This window comes from Oncorhynchus kisutch, linkage group LG4 (assembly GCF_002021735.2).
Source record: "Oncorhynchus kisutch isolate 150728-3 linkage group LG4, Okis_V2, whole genome shotgun sequence".
Lineage (NCBI taxonomy): Eukaryota > Metazoa > Chordata > Actinopteri > Salmoniformes > Salmonidae > Oncorhynchus > Oncorhynchus kisutch.
This window is the reverse complement of record NC_034177.2, coordinates 67004921-67023852: the sequence shown is the minus strand read 5'-3', so window position 1 is coordinate 67023852 and position 18932 is coordinate 67004921. Positions and strand designations below refer to the sequence as shown.

General features: G+C 42.7%; 1 protein-coding gene across 23 annotated transcripts in view; it reads left to right on the top strand.

The window, feature by feature from the left end:
• Positions 1–18932, top strand: part of LOC109889887 (collagen alpha-1(XIII) chain-like) — a 113872-nt gene that overhangs the window by 6276 nt on the left and 88664 nt on the right. The gene's annotated exons all lie outside the window — the stretch shown is intronic.

The following is an 18932-nucleotide window of genomic DNA, read 5'->3' as shown; positions in this document are numbered from 1 at the left end:
CTATGGTTACACTTGATACTGTACATGCCAAATCTTGCTATCCTTTTGCACGTGCCCTCAGGCTAGCTTCATTATGACGACAGGTGTAGGTGTATTTTGGGCACAGTTGGCAGTGGTTGGCGGCATAGGCATTTTGTGTCCCGTTGGGTCATGATGCAAGCTGGTGTGACGAGGGCATTCCTTGGCTGCACGACAGGGCACGGCAGCCCACTGATAACTAGCCACATCCGCTACACAACTAACCCTGTAGTTATAATATGGGTGGACTGAACAGAACAGCAATGACTGTCAAGAAAAAGCATTCGCATTTCGTCCTTTGGAAACCTATGCCACAGAGAGTTGTGCACCTACGGTATATATTCCACTAGTACCAAACATTCTGGAACATCTTAATTGGGATTGTTAGCAAACATGAAGCATCGTGTCTGACAAGGAAAACTTGTTGTTACGCGGAGTGGAACAGGGGAACCCAAGAGCACACTCAGAAGAGGAAACTTGGATGAAGTAACCAAGGTATTTATTGAAACACAGGGGGAAGATGGAGTGCCTGTCAGGGGAAGCTTGGGTGGGTTGCAGGGAACCAGGTGCAGAGGCTGAGGCTGGAACAAGAGGGGTTGGAACTGGGTAAGCAGGTCCGGATGGGAATCCAAGGGAGCAGTAGAGTGGGGAATCCAGGACAGAGTAGCAGGATGACGATACGTGGAACTGGAGACAGGGACCAGAGTCAGAGCGGGCGGAACTGTAGCGGAGAGGAAAACAGGTGCAACAGGATAACAGGATCTAAATAGTAACAAACAGATAGAATCGTAGACTGACTGAGCAGAGATTACGATCTGGCAGTGTGGAAGTGGCAGGGCTGAGTATTTGTAGAGGTCTTGATTATGGAACAGGTTGCAGCTGGTGGGGATCTGCTCTGACTCCAGCACACCTCTCGCCACCCACACACAGAGAGAGGGAGAGAGTACTGGGGGAGTGGCAGCAGGTCAAGGAGACACAGGATGAGCAGTAGAGGGTGTGGCAGGAGCAGATGGAACACTTGTATTGGTAAAGGTTCTTCTGTCACTAAGCCCACCTGCTGTTTCTCTGCTCAAGCCCCCAGGTGTCAGTCATTAAGTAGTAAAGAGTGTGTGTGTGTGTTTGTGAATGAGTGGGCCTATGCGGACAGGCCTGTGAGAACCAGCGGAGGTGAGAGCATACACACATTAGTGCTAATTGGTCTTGTCAATAGGATGTCAGGGTCTTAACTGACCGGTAAGTGTCTTCGGAGGTTCCGTGAAAACCAGTTAAGGTGGACGCGCTGTCAGAGCTTCTGAGAGCAACCCTTTCTTTTCAGGTGTGAGAGCCTTTTAACTGGAGCCATCCCAGATGGCTTGTGTTTTATGGCCTGAGCAGACTGTTTGGCAGTTGCTGGTCACTCATTTCGAAAACTGCTGTTAAATGTACATCTGAGGCCTTGTTTCCATTTTTATTTTGGAAGTATTTCAACATTTTCTCAAAATGTATGTTTTCTAAGTACATTAGGCTAACCATTCCTGAATATACTTAATGTGAAAATGTACTTTTGGTTTGCTGACCTAAGCTGTCAGTGTATGAAGACAACAGTTCCAAACAGTAGCATAGCCAGACATTTGTTGGTGGGTGGGCCTGCAGAGATTTGGCTGCCCCTCCCAAAAATTATAACAAAATAAAGCTAATTAAAGCTTAAATATAGGTGTGTTGACTGTGATAAAGGCACTGGACCACGAGCTGTCTTGTTTAATAAATGAACAAATGAAGTAGGCAGTGGCATGTCTAGTGGTTAGGATTCGGCTCTCTCATGGCCCGGGTTCGATTCCCGGTCAGGGAACTAAACTTTGGGGCGTCAGGTAGCCTAGTGGTTAGAGCGTTGGGCCTGTAACCGAAAGGTTGCTAGATCGAATCTCCGACCTGACAAGGTAAGAATCTGTCGTTCGGCAGTTAACCTGCTGTTTCTAGGCCGTCATTGTAAATAAGTATTTGTCATTAACTGACTTTCCTAGTTAAATAAAGGTTCAATTTAAAAATGTAGCATATAGCCATACAAGCACCGTGACATATGCCTTAATATGGTCATATTGGGGGTTTGGCTTTCAGTTAGTTATTTTTGGCCACCCATCCCATGAGACTGAATGTCATTGTAGTTCTGCTGGAACCGTGAGGCAAATTCTTTCATATCCAGGATGAAGTGTCAACCACTCCACCCCCCCTGCCACCTGAGTGCAGAAGTCCATAACCTGTGATACATTACGTAGATGGAAGGGACTTCATCACCTACTGGAGAGTTGAAGACAGAACCTCACCCAGAGAGCTGTGCGTGTCAGGGTGTTACACAGACAAATCCTTAGATTTGGGAAAATAGACCATAATAATGGAAATGCCATTCTAGTTCTGGTTAGACAACTGAAGTTGTAATCTACACACAACATATTTTGATTTGTTAGGTTAAGTGTAGGAAATCAGTCTTTATAAGCACATCAATATGATATTTACATCAGAAAATGTTTTGTCTTTGTAACACGAACACATCCATACATTTTTTGTTGTTGATGTATCTACAGTCAAGCTGGACAATGTTTGTGTAATGTCCACATGTAGCCTACACCTATAGGGATATTAGTTATGGGATGTGTCTTCCGGGAAAGACCTAACAGTGGACATAAGGAGAGATGAGACAAAACTAGCCAGCATATTGTGTTGTAGGACAGCTGAGCTGACTGAGGACCGCAGGCATTCCACTCGCTGTAGTTTTTATCGTTTTCGCACTAACATGTATTTACATGACATGATGAAACGTTGAAAACAAGTTGCAAGCTACTTTAGTAGCAATGCGTTGTAGAACGCGTGTCTTATAAAACACATTCCAGACACGGACTCTCGCTGTCTTGCCATAACGCAATTGACAGAGAAATATACGCGAGATAGGATAGCCAGCTGTAGCTATCACCAAGCTATGCTAGCTAGCTGCTGTCAGCTTGGCTAAACACAAGGTCAGCGCAGGCTTTAGCCTACACATGGAACTGAATTAGCTGACTATCTCGAGATGGTGAGTCAGTCAGGAGGGGAGAAGTCCTCAACTTGAATGGCAAAGGCACACCCAAGAAACACTCACATCAAACCACACCTCCAAGACCACTCTTGTTTGCCTTCAGTAATGGCTGCTAGCAATTCTTAATGGTCATTGAGGAAAAACAAGGCCAAATCAGGAAGTGCAGTCGCCCTTTAACAATGACAGATACCCCGGTTCGGTTCATCGGGACAGTGTGGCTGTTGTCCCTTTGCAGCCTGCCACCAGAATTCTGAAGCAATGCATTGTGGGATATGTGTATGTACAGTGCCTTCTGAAAGTATTCATACCCCTTAAATTATTCCACATTTTGTTGTGCTACAGCCTGAATTTAAAAAATACATTTATGGAAAATTAAATACAGAAATATCTAATTCACATTAAGTATTCACACCCCTGAGTAAATTCTTTGTAGAATTCCCTTCGGCAGCGATTATAGCTGTGAATATTTCTGGGTAAGTCTCTAAGAGCTTTCCACACCTGGATTGTGCAACATTTGCCCATTATTCTTTTCAAAGTTCTTCAAGCTCTGTCAACATGAAGCAGCCACCACTGTGCTTGAAAATATAGAGTGGTACTCAGTAATGTGTTGTATTTTCCTCCAAACATAGCACTTTGTATTCAGGACAAAAGTTAATTGCTTTGCCACATCTTTTGCAGTATTGCTTTTATTCCTTGTTGCAACAGGATGCATGTTTTGGGATATTTTTAATTCCGTACAGGCTTCCTTCTTTTCACTCTGCCAATTTAGGTTAGTATTGTGGAGTAACAACAATGTTGTTTATCCATCCTCAGTTTTCTCCTATCACGGCTCTGTAACTGTTTTAAAGTCCATTGGCCTTATGGTGAAATCCATGAGTTGTTTCCTTCCTCTCCGGCAACTGAGTTAGGAAGGACGCCTGTATCTGGGGCGGCAGCGTAGCCTAGTGGTTAGAGCATTGGACTAGTAACCGGAAGGTTGCGAGTTCAAACCCCTGAGCTGACAATCTGTCATTCTGCCCCTGAACAGGCAGTTAACCAACTGTTCCCAGGCTGTCATTGAAAATAAGAATGTGTTCTTAACTGACTTGCCTGGTTAAATAAAGGTAAAATAAAAAAATAAAAAATAAAAATCTTTGTAGTCGGTATATTTATACACCATTCAAAGTGTAATTAATGACTTCACCATGCTCAAAGGGATATTCAATGTCTGCTACCAATAGGTGCCCTTTGCTAGGCATTGGAAAACCTCCCTGGTCTTTGTGGTTGAATCGGTGTTTGAAATTCACTGCTCAACTGAGAGACCTTACAGAGGTGGGGTACAGAGATGAGGTAGCTGTTCAAAAATCATGTTATACACTATTATTGCACACAGAGTGAGTCCAACTTATTATGTGACTTGTTAAGCACATTTTTACTCCCGAACATATTTAGGGTTACCACAATAAAGGGGTTGAATACAGATATTTCAGCTTTTCATTTTTAAATCAACTTGTAAAAATGTCTGAAAACATGATTCTACTTTGACATTATGGGGTATTGTGTGTAGGTCAGTGACAAAAGAAAATCTCAATTTAATCCATTTAAAATTCAGGCTGTGGCACAACAAACTGTGGAACAAGTCAAGGGGTGTGAATACTTCCTGAATACAGTGAAAATATGGCTATACAGTGCTCCCAGTGTCCATCCTGGCCCTGCCAATCAGGGTGGCACACAGTGTCCACATGGCTCCAATTCTTTTGTTTATTTAAGTAGTGGTTGCTATGTTGACTGACGAGGAACGCTTTCGTCCTGAAGAGCTCTCCAATTGTCCCTCAAACGTCAACAGATGTAGTATTTGATTGATTGTGACCTTGTTGTCAGCTTCACTTGACTGAAAGGAACGTATCATTGTAAAGTCTGCATTATTGTCCCTTTGGTGCAAAGGTGGTAAATGATGTATGTACGGTGTGATGTTGAGTGGAATCTGTTGAACTGTGGTCAGAGTGAGTACTTCACTCGCAGGACACGAGGCATTAATTACGGCTTGACATGTTTGTGAGAAGTTGAAAAAAAAAGATCCTCTCGTGGGACATGCTAAACGGAGCTGGGTAGTTAGCAGGCTTTAAACATTTTACTTTTCATTTACGCTAAGTATCACGATTATGATATATTTTTATAACAATTTGTGACTCAACTCCTCATTGCCGTTATAACACTGACGACTCTCTAATGTTGTCTAATACCAAGTTCCTGGATATAAAAAGTCAGACATGGCCAATGGCTGAATTGTGCCCATGAATTGTCTGGGTATGCGGAGATGTGTACTGTACATCCCTGAGTGTCTAATAAGCATCACATGCTGCCATAGCGAAAAATGGCGAGGGGGTCAGTAAGACCCATGTGTCACCTTCCCATTACCTCATGTTAATGGTCACATATTGACCAACGCCAAATAGAGTGATAGTCGTATTCTTAGCAGCATGGATTAACGTATTTCACAAAGCCCTCGGCTCTGAGACTGTTGTTTTGGTTGGCTGGTCATTCACAAATTGTTATTTGTAATGGCTTGGATGTTTGTGGTGTTTATTCAGGATTTTTGGAAATGTGTTAGCTGAACTATTTCACATAGCTGTGGTGAATTGATTATCACAGTGAAGTCCCCCAGTTGCATAAATATGATTTTATGAATATGAAAATAAAACATTCTCAAATGTATGTAAATGTACAGGTACTTCAAGGAGAAATGCTCATCAGCATAATGCTAATGTGAGATGATCTTGGTAACAGGGAGAGCAGGGAGTTTCATGTCACAGTCAGATAAACAGAGAGACAAAGGGAGTGAAGCATTTGTGTTGTTTCATGCGCGGACGATACAGCGTGTGTATGTTAGCCCTCTGATTTATGGGTGTAAAAATGTGTGCGTGAGTATCTATCGGCTCTGCCGTCAATGGTGTTGACATCGATGTCTATGCCGTCAGAGGAGTTGCACATGGCGATATGGTGACTTTGTACACGTTTGTAGCAAATTAATAACATTCATGTATACATGTATATCAATATTTCAATCATTATAACTATATTGTGTGTATATATATATATATATATATATATATATATATATATATGTTTTGTACTGAATGAATACAAGTAAATAATAATTTGTCAAAGTGTAGGAAAATGTCTGTGACAGGGAGATTGATCCAGGCCCTTGTTCCAAGAGTTGACCCCAGAGCTGACTTGAATCAACACATTGGATCTAACGTCCGCAAAAAGAGAAAAGAGAGCGAGCGAGCCCACCCCTCCCCCTCTTGTCATTTGCATTTCCGCTTCACCAAAGAAGCTAACTCCCTGGATTTAGCTGGTTTGTGGCTTGAAATCACAACAGTGACCAACATTGAGCTAGGAGGGATGGGAGGGTGTATGTAAGGGTAAAGGGGGGGATTCTATCTTTGGAAGAGCATGTCACTGCCACTGGTTGGACAACATTCTGGGACAGGCAGGCCAGAGTGGATCTATCATCTCCACATTGCTTTGGAAAAGAGCAGGGCACAAGGTCTTGTCCCATCCACCTGGGAGGATTAATCCAGGGGAAAAAGGGGAATGGGGGATGGCAGGAAGGCGGCAGAGGATAAAGGCCTTTAAATCCTGAATCCCGAGAGGGGTAAGCGGGCTTTGACAGTTTACCTGGCCGGGGTGCGAGGGGAATCCATATCCAGAGACAGAAGAGGGTGTAATCAGAACCCCTTGCCACAGGGCTGGCAGCCTGGCATGGTTGGCTTAGCTGACCCCTGCTCTACCCCTTCAACACCCACACCACCCACAGAGTCCAGGGCAATGAGGGAGCCAGGCAGGCAGGCAGGCGCTGCCACCCACTGTCCTTCACACAGCCACTATCTGGCCTGAGGCCGGGCATGAAGACCAACGCACAGCACTGCACGACACACACAGAACTCTCTCCAGGACACCGACAGAGCTCTCTCCAACACTACCCCATGTGATACATTAGCATAATGCATATTCTTTATTTCCTTGTATTATTTTGTTTATGATATTAAGAGAGTTTATTTGTATTTATATTGTTGTTATTTTAGTTATTTTTCAGATGTTTAAAGTACAGTTTTAAATGCAGATGTTAAATGCACATCCTGTGTATCAAAATGTGTCAGCGTTCTGGAAAGACAGTCCATTCCTATTGAGTCTACATTAGCATGCTTGTCCATGAATCTAAATTGGACTTGTTTAGAGGAGGTGAAGGACCACTTGGGGAGATAACGCTATGTACAAACATTGACTTTTTTATTGCCCAAGGTACAAACACTTGTCAGTGTTGCTCCAGTGCCAGTTTCTCTTCAGGGTAGTGGCGCTCATTGACTAACTGGCATGCTGGGCACTCAGCGCATGCCTATAGCACGCTCGCTGACAGACCAATGCAGCTCCTGTGTGTGTGTGAGAGAGGGAGAGATCAGCAGAACGGGAGACGAGAGCAGCAGAGAGTGTGTGTAAGAGAGAGAGATCAGCAGAACGGGAGAGAGAGAGCAGCAGAGAGTGTGTGTAAGAGAGAGAGATCAGCAGAGGGTGTTCAGCAGAATGGGAGAGAGAGATCAGCAGAGGGTGTTCAGCAGAATGGGAGAGAGAGAGCAGCAGAGGGTGTTCAGCAGAATGGGAGAGAGAGAGCAGCAGAGAGTGTGTGTAAGAGAGAGAGATCAGCAGAGGGTGTTCAGCAGAATGGGAGAGAGAGAGCAGCAGAGGGTGTTCAGCAGAATGGGAGAGAGAGAGCAGCAGAGAGTGTGTGTAAGAGAGAGAGATCAGCAGAGGGTGTTCAGCAGAATGGGAGAGAGAGAGCAGCAGAGGGTGTTCAGCAGAATGGGAGAGAGAGAGCAGCAGAGGGTGTTCAGCAGAATGGGAGAGAGAGAGCAGCAGAGGGTGTTCAGCAGAATGGGAGAGAGAGAGCAGCAGAGAGATGCAATATGTTTTTTATGTCGCTTTTTTAAACATGCTTTTTGCCTGTGTAACCTCTGGTGGCAGTGCATTCCACAATGACATGGCTCTATACATAACTGCGCGACTCATTAAATCTGTTTTTGGTTTGGGTACAGTGAAGAAACCCATAGTGGCGCGTCTGGTGGGGTATGTATGTATGTCTGTTTGAAGTGTATGCAAATAGATTATACAAATGGTTAGGCATTTTCAACATAAAAATGTTTCTTAAAAAGACTAGAAGAGAAGTTTTACATTTCTTCTCAACCCTCAACCATGAAAGACTATCAAGAGTAGCGGCCCAAGACAACTGCCCTGAGGGATACTGCACTGTTCCATTTAAGAATACTTTGAGTTCTATTGGATAAGTACCTCTCCAACCATGTGATGGCCATAACAAGTGAGTTTTAGAGTGAGCAAGTGAGAAAGAGAGCAGCAGAAAGAAAGAGAGAGAGGGAGAAAGAGCGAGACGCTGGGAGTGAGCACACACATGGCACCTAAATTAACCCGGTGCAGTAAAGCCAGTGAATCCAGAGTCTCTTTAAAAAAAAAAAAAATGAAACTCTCCCTGTAGATGATAATGTAGTTCAACAAGACCCCTGTTTGCCCTTATAAACAAGAGGTTTCCTCTAATCTTTGCGCTGGGGTGGGGGTGAAGAGGTCGTGGGGCTGGTTATTTAAGGAGTCCCCAAGTTCACCTTGATATCCCTGCTGACAGGAAGAGGGGTTGGCGGATCCACTTTCTTCGCCTGTGATTAGTTTTCAGCGCAGCTGCCAGTGTGTGGCCATACTTGGGGAGGGCTGTCGCCTGCTACAGACAGAGACTAGATGAGGGAGAAAGGTGGACAGAGAGCAGTCAGAGCACAGTGGAGCTAGCTGACCATCTGGTTTCTACATAAGTCTGGTCCTGACCAAAGAGCTTGCTGCCACTCGATCCCACTACTCCATCTCCAACCGAACAGTCACATCCTAAACTTGTTAGCATCTTGTTTGTAGAACTTTCACAGCCAACCCAATGCTCCAATCAGGTGGAAACGCCTTTATGGCTATTTGCCTTCCTACCAGTTATTTCCGTATTGAATTTGAGGAACGGTTGAGCAAATAGAGAGAGTATGCTCTCTGCAATATCTGAAGATTGTTTTGCTGATATAAATACCAGTGAATCAGACTCTGAATTAGGACTGGTGCTATGTACATATAGGCCTACACTGTGTGTATCCAATTTCACATTGGCTTTTGGTCTGTATGTTGTGTGAGTAGGCTTTAAGAAATGCATGGTCATTCAGCTCGGGTTGACCAGCTCGGGTTGCTGCTATCAATAAAAACATGACAGGAAATACATAGAGGTGAAATTAGATGTAGTACACTGAGCCTCCAGGACAATTCTAGTTGGTTAGGCAAACAGAAATGCACCGTCTTAGCATGGAGAAGTTTAATTGTGGGTAGAAAACCCAATACAGTACAATGCCATTCTGCTGTGATCTGACCCTAGATGATTCATTAAGGACTTTTTTACATGAATGTATCTCTGTATGGTTTGTTTTGTTGGAACGTGCCAAGGGCTGTAGACTGTAAATGTAACTGAGCTTGATAGCCAACTCTGCAGCGTGCATATTTTGAATTGACTTTGACAAATAAACAAAGAAATGGAGATGCCATTAGATATGCAAAAGACCTAGCAGTATACCTAAATAAATCTCCCCTCTCACAGTTTCAATTATCCTTGACCATACAATTTTCAAACTCCTGTCCTGCATTCTCAGAGGAATACTGGAATACCAGGGCTATTTTCCAGTGTTCCGGAGAACATTACAGAAGTTTGGCCTATGAACATTCATGCGCTTATGCATGTGAAGATCTAAAAATGTAAAACTTAGCAAGAGCAAAGAATTTGATCATTTTCTCTGGATGGAGACCAACCAACACAAACATCTACGCTTCAATTTCAAATTCGGTTATGGGATTTGGAGCGGGTTCAGTAGTTCTCCAGATGGTACAGAAGTTAGGCAGAATTCCCAATACAATGGGACTCCAGTCTGAACAAAGCAGAGATATCCGATAGAAACGCTCCAACATTACTTCCATTGATTTTGAAGCAGACATCTCAGCCATGTTTGAATGCCAATATCGCAATATAGCTGGCACTGGTCTGAGCTGAACTTAAAAAATCTTTTTGGCTCACTGAACGAGTCATTCAAACTACAGTGTGTGTGTGTGTGTGTGTGTGTGTGTGTGTGTGTGTGTGTGTGTGTGTGTGTGTGTATATATGTGTATCTGAGTTTCTGCTGACACATTGGTCAACCACAAACCTCAGACATTTGCCGCCGATTTTTAGTCCCTGTGTGTCAAACTTGTTTCAATGTAACTATTCTAGCAACAGAAAATCTATAAAATGGAAGCCACATTCGATATGACAATACAGTACTTATAAAGTCAGGCTCTGCTCGGAAAGGAGTTTTAGGGGACCATATCTGTTCCATCATCTGTATATGCAGAGAATTTCATAACTTCATCATTTTGAGTTATGCATGAAATATAATAGAGCCTGAGAACTGTTTAGAATACAGAAAGGCTGCTGTCTTGGAAAGCTAATCATGTCCTAATTGGCGTCACGGCCGGACCCTTTAGGTGTGGTAAGTATCAATGAAAAGTTATTGGTTGTTAAAATAACACTGCATTTTCAGTCATAACGAGACATATTTGTCAAGTAATTTTACTCTCCCTGTACGATGGAGATTATCCACATTTATCTAGATTTACAGAGTTCTTGCTGCCTGTTGCATTTGACCGTTTTAATGCTTCTGAGAATTTGCTGTGTCATGAATGGAAAATATCAACTAACCACCTCAACAGTGAGCTACTTCAACGTGACATATATATTTTTCAACAATAACAACAAAATATGCCCCTTGTGGCTGTGCAGAGAGGTTGATTATACCTACCTCATTTTTATGAAGATACTTTATTCAATAATGGGCCAAAACGTGATACCATGTGTAATGTGAGTGTGTGGCCCCAGGCCCTAAGGGGCTCTGTATGTTGGCACCGTTCACAGTGACCCCTTTGCTCGCTCCAGACATCCTGTGGGTATCAGAGCAGACCACAGCCAGAGTACCACAGGGAGCACGGTCTTATGTTAACAGAGCTGGGACGCCTGCCAACAGCAACATATTTCATTGAAATTTAGGGAAAACTGTATTTCCCTATTTCTCTCGTCGGCTACGGAGGGCAACGGTAGTTGGAATTTCAGTAGCTCATTTGCTAAAGGTCATGTATTACCTTTAGGAGTTCAGGCATAATTAGGGAGTTGAAAGTTTGGGCAAGAGGGGACACCGTACACTGGCGCCGCTCAGAATGGCTTCCTGCCACCTCCTGCAGATGGATCGCGTGAATTGACGTCTTTAACTCGGACAGCAGATTGGCCAAATGAAAGCGCTTGAGTGTTGATGGTTAATAAGGGCTATTAGGAGTGTGGATGAGTCTTCCTCTTGTCTAATGGGGCTGAAGAAGTGGGACATCTGCTTCCCATCACACTCTGATTGGGCGAGGGACTGGAACCTTGAATAAGGAAAAAAGTCTCTCTAGAACTATCCTCCAATACCTCTGTTTGCCAGTATCCCTTCAGCTGAAACATCAACATCCAATAGGGGGAAGAGGGTGGTTTATTTACCATTTTGACTATGATGGATGTTGCCCTTCTCCTGAGGCCTGGAGAAGTTTCACATAAGACTTTCTGTTTTACACTCTCTTGTCTGACACGTCTTGGTAATGATGATAGTATAATATACAGGATGATAAGGCTGTGTCAGTGAATTTATTTCAGTGGTTGTTACCGTATTAGGTTCTGTTGACATGTGTAGGCCTATCGTTCATTACCCATTCACCTCAAACCAAAAGTGCTGTGCCTTGAGTTCTGGAAAACCTGTGGAATGTTGAAACACAACTTCTGGAGTATAATGTACAGGATATGATGCTAGATCTGGTCCAAAAGTACACTGTTGTTTGTACTGCTTTCCCCTCAAACAAACAAGAGATGTAATGGTTGCTAAGTTGAGCCATGCAGTCAATACGAACAGACTTTGTGTACTCTCCACTTTTCAGCCCATGGAACAGGAGGGCCTCAGAAAGCTAGCAGCACTGGGAGTTCTTTATTTCCATATCCCGAAGAATAAGGCTTTCGGGAGGAGCTTGCTCTTATGTTATAGAGGTGGAGCTCTGTGGAAATGTAGCTCTTCAATGAATTTGACGTGACACACTGATACCCTGTGTTGAAAATAGGATTTGAATGATCGACTGCATATTAAAGGGATCCGAATCGGAGTGATCCCTCTAATTTTAGGATTATGTTTCTTTTGACTGACTAATTCCAGTGCCTGGGGCTGCATTTAAGCATACAGGCAAATGGTTTTCGAAATATATAAATGGCTAAAAGTATGGATATTGGTGGTCACATCAGAGAGAGCTATTTAAGTTTCTGAAATTTCAGGCGTTTCAAAGTAAGGTCAAATCAATGACAACACAAACATTGGCACAGACACACATACACGCGCGCGCACACACACACACGATAACATACGCACTACACATACACATGGATTTACTACTGTAGATATGTGGTAGTGGTAGAGTAGGGGCCTGATGGCACACAGTGTGTTGTGAAAGGAAGAGTAGCTGCTGCTTTGGCAGCCTTGGTGCTTGGCTTATGCTATTTCCCCTTATGTTCAATTGCCTTCTGATATGAAAACCATAACGCACACATCCACTTTATATGGGTGACTTTTAAAAAAAAGTGATATTTTGCTTGGTAAAAATGTGGCCTTCTTCTTCTCCTTTTAATTGCAGGACTGTAAACTTAGACAAGTTAGGGAAACTATTGTCAATGTTACCTGATTTGACTTGAATGAGTATGACTCATTTACTACAACTCAGTCCCAATCTTTGTAGAGGCCAGTAATGGGGTAGAGAAGGTGACTCATATATCTCCTATACTGTACCTATATATTCACAGAGTGACACATTGTGTCAGGAATACCAGTGTGAAATAAAGAGTGTCTCTCCTGAGAGTTTTAGTGGCCTGCCTATCACAGTCATGGCAGTGATCCTCTCAGTGCCTGGGACATAGTAACTAGCTTGCAGGGCCCTGCTACAGGGAGGAGTTAAGTTGCATCACAAACAGACACCAAAGGGCTGCCTCCAGTCCAGGGGAGTGGGATCCATTTCATGCCCAAGAAACTCTTACGGGTCGCTTTGACCTCTGCCCACCCCCAGTTGCCTAAAATGACCCACAACCCTTTGGGAATGTATACTGGAGCCCTGTGAAGGGCAGAGTACAATCACATTCTCATACTCTCTGTCCCTCGAATCATGTCTATCTACGTGTCTACAGCATGCAGTGTATATTACAAAATGTTTGAATCAGACAGATATCAGATTGTGGTTCTGTTTTCTCCCTCCCTTGTCCAGCACTCACTCACTCACTCACACAACTCTCATCATTAATCTACTGTTGGTGTCTTATCCCCCTCATAAGAACACTTGGTCTGAAGAAAATAATATGTCGATAAAATAACTAAAATCTGATCTGGACAACAGTGGATCTGTTGTCTGCAAATTATGATGCTTTTGTACGTGTACCTTATGGATGTTAGTAACTACAAGTACAAAAATATAACTGAAGAATTCAGTCAAGTAGCTTTGTTTTGTTGATGATCTGAATTGCGTGTGAAGTCGGTACAACTTGTGACTGTGTTCGAGCTGTTTTGTGTAAAGTGTTCACATTTATCTAAATTCAGAAAAATGCTTTGGGTGAACGGTAGCTATCAGTTGGCCTATCCATGGACTTCTGAGAGGCACAATATTAACGTTTCCTCTTTGGAGTCAAGGAGATTGAAGGAAAAGGTCAGGTCTTCATACTTCTCTCGAATTTAGTTTACTCTGCAGGACTGTCACCCTTACTCTTGACATTCTAGCCTTTTCGGAGTTCCTTATTGCTGAATCAGTGGAAGGAATAGAACATGTTTTACATTTCTCCTGCAATCATAATAAAATAATGTTGGTTTTATTCTAAGTTACACCTATGAGGTGTCATACTGGATCCAACTGAAGTGCACTTATTGGAGTACTCTCAGTAGAGAGGTCAGGTTTGTGTGACAACTTCAATTCAAATAAATGATTGTAAGTTCATTGGTTTTATTCACAACACTCAATTATCTTCAAAAGGTAAATATCGGAAGGTTCGTATACAAAAAAGACCAAGGAATTAATCTCATCTCCGTTTGAATACATCCGTTTCTCATCCAGCTATTATTTTGGTTCCTTAAGGAAACAATCATCTCTCCACCTTCAATGGAAGCTTTGTTGCTGTTTTGACTTGGAAGTAAGTCCAGAGTGCTTTGGATTCCTCTCAGGTCAAAGAATGCTCCTGCTCCCACGTATGAGCTACTTCTCCCCTTTTGTCTTGCAAATACATTAGAGCCTCAAATCTCTGAGGTGAGGAGAAAAATGTGGAAGAGCTTTATGCGTTTAACAGGGACACTGGTTGATCCACCACAAGCACATAGCGGGGACCCTGGTTGACTAACAGGGTCAACTGAGAAACGCTATTGCATTGCTGGGATTCCATTGTTACATGAGATACCAGTTACCTCAGAATTCTGCTCAGGCACAATTGGAGACAAAAAGTGTATCCAGGCCTCACATTTGGAGTATAGACTATCATTGTGACTGCATTATCAGAGGACCTGTTAAGGCCATCCCTAGCTGGGTCTGGGTATCCATCCGTCCATCCATCCGTTTGTCTTATAGTGGTGTAGTGCATTTTTTTGTTGTTGATGTGGGAGCGCAAAAAACATGTCAACGATCACTTCCTCAATCAAAGTTTGTACCGACAGATGAAGCCTATCTTTACAGGGCCCTCCAACCCTGTTCCTGGAGCGCTACCGTCCTGTAGGGCTTCACTCCAACCTACAGGCTGGTAGCTATCCAGGAACAGGGTTGGAGGGCCCTGTTATAGAATATGCATAAAATGCATCCTCCAATTGCAACATCTGCCTATGTCCACACATGTTGTCTCAAGAACATGTTCTATTTTTAACACCCTCAAACACCAAGTTAGGTATACCTACTTTTAAAATAGGCCACCATCAATGTCCATCGTGAATGATAATTCTTCACGTGAAACTGCGTCTGCATGTCAATCACCTGATTGATCTCCATCAGTTTCATGGGAATAGCCTATTCATTTCAATCTACTTGAATGACTGTTTTGTGAGCAGATTAGAGCAGATGGTGTTCACAAGCAATTAGCCTTTCTTTGTTTAAATCATGTCTAGTGGCTCTGTTGAGTTTGAGTGCATGAGAATATTTTGACGATTCAGCTTCAGCTAACCATCCTATAATCTCATTAGAAATTAGGTGTTTTTGGTGTAAAAACCTTTTAGGGCTACTATGCTATGCTATTATATCCTGTTCTGTTATGAGAACTAGACATTTATCCATGTTTCGCAAACGTCAAATTTAGACGTTTATAAGGTTAAGTTTAGGCATTAACTGCAGAATCTTAAGGTTAGACATTAACTCTGGTTAAGGTTTGGGATAGGCTTAAAACAATACTCTCAAACAACTTTCTATCGCTGGATTCGAACTTGCAACCTTTGGAATCGGAGGCAGATACACTAGCAACACAGTAGCATAACCGAAACCTACTTGAAGGTAACAGCGCTTACTGTTGCCCCTAGTGGCCAGTTTCCACGCCATCTCCCGACGTCCTCAGGCATTGCTCAGACGTGGATGGACACACGATTGTGAGAAATATTCTATTTGTAATAATAATAAGGGATGAGAAGGACTATTATTCATAGCCAACAGATCTTGATGTGTTTATTCATTGGAGCGCTAAATAAACTTTGATTTGATTAGCTTGAACTCATGTGTACAATATACCCTATTTACAGAATAAACTATCAATTCATGTAATTTATTTACATGGATTAAGTCATCAAATCAATTGACAATTAGAGAACATAAATTATTAATATGTAGAATGGCAGGAAATTTGTTTAAAACAGCCATAAAATCAAGCTTTTGGTGTGGTGTATTAATGCATTGCAAAGAACTATAACTTAAAGGCATTATTACTTCCAACTTGGCCCAATTCACATTTCCAATTTCCCACCTCAACCTTCCCATCTCAACCAATAGTCAATATACAGTTGGCTAAATAATCAAAACGGGGCTACAGCAACTTGGCCTTTGCGGTGACCACTGGTTTGGGTGTCCTCGGTAGAACGGTGTCGCCGTAACCAAGTGGTCACATATTGTTCTGGGTTCCACTGCGCGAGAGGGGGTTGGTGGCTTTTTATGAACATCAAGGCAGACACGGTGAATAAACATTTTCTTTCAACGTTCTGATTGGCCAAAGCTGTCAAGCATAAGCCTCTAACAGGCCTCGGGCATTTCACACACAACCTACAGTTCTTCATCATTCTCGCGGGGACAAAAGACGGGGACAAAACCACAATTTACCGATCTCTAGGCTGCTGTAGCCTATATATTGGATTGGTTTGTCATTCTATCTTTTTTCATGGAATTTTTGTGGTAATTAAATTAAAATGAATTTAAAATGGATGAGAATACATTTTCTGTGTTTTTTCACATTGAAAAAAGGGAGGTAGCGCCGCTCTCTCGTGCTCCCCCAACACTACACACCTGGTCTGTTAACAAACTCAAAAGGGAAGTATTTGGAAACAGGACAGGACAGGCTATGTGGCGGAGGTATGGGAAAGCGTAGAGCGGGAGATGAGGGTAGAGGTCAGAAACGTAAAGCGAGATTAATCATTTCCCCAGTCCCTCTCACACACAGCAGAACATATAACGGGGCTCTTATCAATTACAGGGCCAAGAAGCCCTTACCAGGGAAAGGGTTGTTCTGTCAGGGCTGCAGGCCTGTTAACAGAGCTAAGGCTTCCCAGATACCTGCCATCAAACCCACATCAAAAGACGGAGAAAATGCCTGGTTCGACTGTTAAAGGACCTGGTTTGACTGTTAAAGGCTCCATGCTCCTTGTTGGGAAATTACATTAAACAATTTGTGAGATCGGGAGGTCATAATTGACTTGGCGATTCCAGAAAAAGCAACTCAATAGTTATGTTGACTGATCTCATATAATTTGTCAATTTCCCAATTCAAAGTAATTGGATAGACATTGGCCTGCTTTTTAGCATGGCAGTAGTATTTTATAACTGCAATATGTACATTTTGACATCTTGCTACTTATGTTTTTTTATTGTGTTTGAAACCTCCCCTTGTCACGTTCTGACCTTAGTTCTTTTGTTATGTCTTTGTTTTAGTATGGTCAGGGCGTGAGTTGGGTGGGTAATCTATGTTCTTTTTTCTATGTTGTGGTTTTGTGTTTGGCCTGGTATGGTTCTCAATCAGAGGCAGGTGTCGTTCGTTGTCTCTGATTGAGAATCATAATGAGGTAGCCTTTTCCCACCTGTGTGGTGTGGGTGATTAAATTCCTGTTATGTCACCTTACAGAACTGTTTTGTTTCGTTCTCCTTTGTTATTTTGTTTTTTAAAATTATTATTTATTTTTAATAAATAATATGATGAACACTTACCACGCTGCGCTTTGGTCCTCACCTCATTCCAACGACGAGCGTTACACCCCTGCTTAGATAAATGGGTATGGAAAGGTGGTCTGAGAAACAACGACAAAGGGACAAATTGACTTCCTAGAGGGTCTTCACACTTACTAGACTTTTTTCAAAAATACCCTCAGCTACACATCCAGTACCTTCAGTATGTATTCAGACCCCTTGAATTTTACCACATTTTGTTGTGTCACGTTTTGTTATGGATTAAAATGAGATTTTCTTTGCCACTGGGCTACACACAATACCCCATAATGTCAAAGTGGAATTATGTTTTTCAAAAAATAAAGAAAATGTATTACAAATTAAAAGCTGTCTTGAGTCAATAAGTATTCAACCTCTTTGTTATGGCAAGTCTACAGTGCATTCGGAAAGTATTCAGACAACTTGACTTTTTCCACATTTTGTTACAGCTTTATTCTAAAATGGATTACATTTTGACACAGTGAAAACAGGTTTTAGATTTTAATGTAAATAAGAAATACCTTTTTACATTACTATTCAGGCCCTTTGCTATGAGACTCGTAATTGAGCTCAGGTGCGTCTTGTTTCCATTGATCATCCTTGAGATGTTTCTACAACTTGATTGGAGTCCACCTGTGGTACATTCAATTGATTGGACATGATTTGGAAAGGCATACAACTGTCTATATAAGGTCCCACAGTTAACAGTGCATGTCTGAGCAAAAACCAAGCCCCGAGGTCGAAGGAATTGCCCGAAGAGCTCCGAGACGGTATTGTGTCGAGGCACATATCTGGGGAATGGTTCAACATTTTGTGCAGCATTGAAGGTCACCAAGAACACAGAGGCCTCCATCATTCTTAAATGGAAGACGTTTGGAACCACAAAGACTCTTCCTAGAGCTGGCCGCCCAGTCAAACTGAGCAATCAGTGGAGAAGGGCCTTGGTCAGGGAGGTGACCAAGAACCCAATGGTCCATCTGACAGAGCTCCAGAGTTCCTCTGTGGAGATGGGAGAACCTTCCAGAAGGACAACCCTCTCTGCAGCACTCCAACAATCAGGCCTTTATGGTAGAGTGGCCAGACGGAAGCCACTCCTCAGTAAAAAGCACATGACAGCCCGCTTGGAGTTTACCAAAAGGCACCTAAAGACTCTCGGATGATGAGAAACAAGATTCTCTGGTCTGATGAAACCAAGAAGGAACTCTTTGGCCTGAATGCCAAGCGTCATATCTGGAGGAAACCTGTCACCACCTCTACGGTGAAGTATGGTGGTGGCAGCATTATGCTGTGGGGA